Source organism: Eumetopias jubatus, unplaced genomic scaffold, assembly GCF_037043125.1.
Source record: "Eumetopias jubatus isolate StellerSeaLion01/CBP00866 unplaced genomic scaffold, mEumJub1_p1.0 scaffold_16, whole genome shotgun sequence".
NCBI lineage: Eukaryota > Metazoa > Chordata > Mammalia > Carnivora > Otariidae > Eumetopias > Eumetopias jubatus.
The window spans coordinates 30,042,347-30,047,582 of NW_028274822.1; the positions used below are offsets into that span (position 1 = coordinate 30,042,347).

A 5,236-nucleotide genomic window follows, 5' to 3' on the forward strand; every position below is an offset into this window, starting at 1 on the left:
CCAACACCTCAGAATATGGGTAGGAGAAAGGGCCTTTAAAGAGGTAATTAAGTTAAAATTCAGCTGTTAGGGTGGGTCCTCATCTAATCTAACTACTATCCTTATAAAAAGAGGAAATTCAGACACACAAAAAGACACCAGGGATGCACGTATCGAGAAAGACCTTATGAGGACGTAGGAAGAAGGCCAGCCATAAGCCACGGAGAGAGACCTCAGAAGAACCCAAACCTGCCAACACCTTGATATTAGACTTCTTCCAACCGAACCTTTGAAAAATTAAATTTCCATTGTTTAGGCCACTGAGAGTCTGTGGTATTTTGTTATGGCATCCCTAGTAAACTAGGACACCTGCTTTTTATGAAATTCAGGTAACTGTTGAAATGTCAGATGCTGATCGAAAATTTGTCCCACTTTGCTGTCTGCTTCAAGGACATCCTCCAGCCAAAGAAATACGGATTTTATAAGGAGTATGTCATTATTTAACTCCAAATTTCACTGAATATCAAAATTGTTTTTAGTTCAGCACTAATATGTAAGTGCAGACATTACTTCTGCATTCTTCTCCTTCTCACTCTTCTAGTTATCCAGTGCCACAGCCCCTTTTCTTTAGTTCGCAAGTGTCCTAGGTGAGTGTCTACAATAGAGTATATTATTGTCTACATGGGAAAACTAGAAAGGTTTAAGGGAAAGTCTTACAGCGTGAAACATGCACATCTGCTCAACAATCAGCAGATAAAGCTCAAGGACCCTAACAAAGGAAAGGTGCAATTTCCTTTTCAATGCACCTCTTCCAGGATTGCCTTTTCATTCTCTTTCTCCTTAAACTCTTTGTCTACTTTTATTCTTTCCTGAAAAGCTAATTTCCTTGTGCACTTCTTCAGTAGATTTTATTGAACCCACTGAATCCAGGGTCTGAATAATTAACAAACAAATAGCTCAAGGACAGAGAGTGCTAGGTCTTCTAACCCTCAAAGGAACTGGAAGGAATTACTTGGATTCCATTCTTGTAATGAAGCAAAGAAAGAGAAAGCCAACAGTCAAGTTTACATATCAAAACAGTCTTAACTTTGATATTCTGCACTTGTTTTTGCCTATATGGTGTTATTTCAGGAAAGCCAGAAATATCACTGAAATCTCATAAATATCCCTCCTACACTGATACTAAATGTTTTAATTTAAAATCTTGCCCTTTTTAATTTCACTTTTATCATGGGACCTATTTGGAAAAGAAAGGAATGAGATGACACTAAAAGCATCAGCTACTGCATTTCTTTTTTTTTTTTTTTTTTCCGGTTTATTTATTTATTTGAGAGAGAAAGAGCAGGGGGAGGTGCAGAGGGAGAGAACCTCAAGCAGACTCCCCATTGAGTGTGGAGCCAGATGCCTAGCTCCATCTCATGACCCTGCCATCATGACCTGAGCTGAAACCAAGAGTCAGACACTTAATTGACTGAGCCACCCAGGCATCCCCAGCTACTGCATTTCTAACATCATAGTAGTAATGAGTTTCTCTGGAGAGAAAGACAAGTGATCTGTCATAAATGGGACTTGCTCTCCATCACACACACACACACACACACACACACGCAGATGTGCATACACTATCGCCTTCCATGCATCAAAGTATCCCGAGTAAGAATAAGATCTCTGGAGACCAAAGGGCACTAATTTGGGAGATCTTGAACTTCAAAGTTAATCAGTTTTGCTGAAGATTTACTCACTGTACTGGGTGTGATGTAAAGGAAAGTTCATATAACTTTTTAAAACAGGATCTGTGCTTGTGTTCTGACTTCCTTAACCAGTAGCTATGCAAACTGGGAGATAATTTATCAGAGGGTCCAAGCATAAATATTGCCAAATCACTGCCCTCCCCCTGCAGTCTATTCTCCGTTGCTCCTCTAGGACAATAAGTATACTACATTAAGGATGGTAAACTATCCTCACATAGGGCCATTCATTCAGTCAGTTGACAGATAATGAGAACCTACATGCCAGGCACTGTTCTTGGCCAAGAAGTTAGACAAATGAACTTAGCAATGTTCCTGGTGAAGCTGGAGGAGACAGACAAAAAATAAATGATTTTAATAACTATACTACCAATGAGTATCCAATTAATACATATAAAATCCAATTTATAAACATACACAAATATAAACACACACTGTATTTTGGCAAATCTAAGACATATCTAACCTTTTTTTTTCTTTTAAAGATTTATTTATTTATTAGAGAGAGAGTGTGTGCAAGCACGTGAGTCAGGCCGGGAGAAGGAGGGAGAGGGAGAGAAAAACTTTAGCAGACTCTGTGCTGAGCGTGGACCCCATGCGGGGCTCAATTCCAGGACCCTGAGATCATGACCTGAGCCAAAACCAAGAGTCAGCCCCTTAACCGACTGACCCAGGCGTCCCATTTCTAAGCTTTCTAATACCAAAATATGTCTCGTCTTGGATTCAATGAACTATGACAAGTGTTTGAAGCAAAATAAAATAGAGCAAGGTAAGAAACAGGATGTGGGAGGTACTATATTTAGATAGGGAGCCCAGGAAAGCCTCACCAGTGTAAGATTTAGAAGAATCTAAGAATACATTGCATGTGAAAATGTTCTGTAAAATCCCTGTGCCAGAGCCAAGTGGGGTCAGCTGTGGAGGGGGCAGGAGCCTTTGCCACTCAGAGCTGGCCTGGCCCCAGTGCCCAGGCCGGCCATTGGATGGGGAGTCTTCGCTATTGACTGTTGGGCCAGCCCTCCTGGTGTGGCCACGGCTCAGGTTGCTCTGCTGTGTTCCATCACCTTCTCTTAAAGATGCATCCTGACTTACCTCCACACTTGGACACTTAAGAATGCAACGTCTCAATTAACTAACTTACTTAAGGAATGTCACAAAAATCACAGCGTTCTGAAATTTTTTGGTTATTGCAATGATCTTGATCAGGAGATGAAAAAATGCGTGAAGAATGAGTACATGGAAAAGAGGACCAAGAGCAGGGAACATGGCAGTGCGACACTAGAAGACTTTTTAATCCCAAAGAGGAATCTGAATAATAAATTACAGGCATACCTCAGGGAAAAAAAACCCTGTGCCGTAGTAATAAAGACAAAATTGAGATAAAATTCATATTTCATAACAATTCACCCATCTGAGGTGTACATTCAGTGATTTTTAGTGTTTTCAGAGCAGTGCAAACCTCAGTGTGATCAATTTTAAAATATCATCACCCCAAAAAGAAGCCCATACACAGTATTTATTGTCTATTTCCCCCAAACCACCTAGGCTTAGACAGTCATTGTTCTACTTTGTGTCTCTGTAGATTTGCTTATTTTGGACAATTTTATGTAAATAGCATCATATAATATGTAGTCTTTGGTTTCTTTAACTTAGTATAATGTTTTCAAGGTTCATTCATGTTGTAAGCATGTATCAGTACTTCATTCCTTTTTATTGCTGAATAATATTGCCTTGTTTGGATATGTCAAATTCTGCTTATCCTTTCATCAATTGATGCACATTTAGGTTGTTTCTACTTTTTTTGCTCTTATGAATAATTTTTCTATGAACCTTTATGTACAAAGTTTTCATGTGGGCATATGTTTTTAATTTTTTTGGGTATGTACCTGGGAGTGGAATTGCTGGTTCATATAGTAACTGTGTTTAACCTTTTGAAGAACTGCCAGAATGTTTTCCACAGTGACCTCACTGTTTCATGTTCCTACCATCAGGGCATGAGCATTCCAATTCTTCCACCTCCTCACCAGCACTTGTTTTATTTTTCTTATAGCCATTCTAGTGGGTGAGAAGTGGTTATTTCATTGCGGTTTTGATTTGCATTTCCCTGATGACTAATGATATTGAGCATCTTTTATATGCTTATTGGCTATTTGTCTGCTTTCTTTGAAGAAATGTGAGTTCACATCCTTTGCCCATTTTTCGTTGGGCTATTTGATTTTTTATTACTGAATAGCAAGAGTTCTTTGTATATTCTAGGTAAAAATACTTTGTAAAATATGTGATTTGAAAATATATTTTCTGAGAATTGACTAGTGGTGTGACTCGATCGGCTCTTATGTAGGAAGTAGCAGATCTCTTCCTATGCTCTGAATTCTAGTGTGATGTGTCAGGAGTTTTTGCTAAACATATCATTTTAGGGTTGGGACAGAATTTAATATCCTTTTGCAAGCAAGTTACAATAATCGTACAAACTAACATTTTGCAGCAAAAAATTCTCTTGGCTTATTTTATTTTATTCTATTCTATTTTATTTTATTTTATTTGGCAAATGCTTGAACTCGTGTCATACTATGGAAGAGTCTACATATTTCAAAAGCAAGGCAGGAGGGTCAGGGCTCAAGGTCAACTTAGCTGACAGAATAGACTCTGTGGATCTTTGCTTGTCTCTATAAACTCAGCCCTCAAGGGTCATCATCTGGCTGGGTCAGCAGCTGAAGCTTTCTTTAAGATGGCTTGATGATTAGTGGAGGGGTCAGTGTGTTTGCCTTGGTGAAAACATAAATCCAGTCTTGAATAATTAATTCATTTATTCATAATGCATGGTAAAAGGGTGAAGCTCCAGGAAGATAAGGGGTTTCCCAGCAGCAATTCCTAGCTAACACTTATGTCAGTAAGGAAGGGATGAAGTGCCAGAACTCATGTAAATAAAACACAAATCCTTAGCAAAGCAACACTACTTAGCACCAATGTACTTGTAAACTGATCATTCTCTTCTTAGAAGGTCATATTTGGAATGTCATAGCTCTGAAGCAGAAATTCAGTAGTAAGAAATATGCCCTGTTTGAGAAAAAGAGTACCTTTTGAAAAGTATTATTACTTCTATGATTGAAAGAAGTGTGTTCATAGTAATGAAGGGACAGAGGCCTTTTGGGTACCTTTATTCTCCTTTTTAAGGAGAAAGAAAAAAGGAACATGGTATTGTATGTCTTCAATTTGCTTTCAAGGCCCTTAAAATTAATTTTAAAATAAGTCAGTTTTGGTCAAAGTACCAACATGAGAATTTGTATATTGTGTTTTCTTTTTCAGCCTCTCGATAGATAAGTAGATAAAAAGAAAGAAATATAGACATAGATAGTTGGATGAAAAGAATAACAAAACATTTAAGGAATCCACACCCGTGTCCTCTTTATTAATTGATAAAAAAAAAACTTGGAAGAGGAAATGAATACACAATAGAAGGAAGAGGAGAGAGGGAGGATAAGTAGGGAAAGGGCGGGAGGAAATCAGTAAGG

At 38.2% G+C, this 5,236-nt stretch overlaps 1 pseudogene; it reads left to right on the top strand.

The window, feature by feature from the left end:
• The first annotated feature begins 2,800 nt into the window (after positions 1-2,800).
• LOC114204943 (COX assembly mitochondrial protein 2 homolog pseudogene) lies at positions 2,801-3,040 on the top strand (annotated as a pseudogene).
• The last annotated feature ends 2,196 nt before the right edge of the window (positions 3,041-5,236 follow it).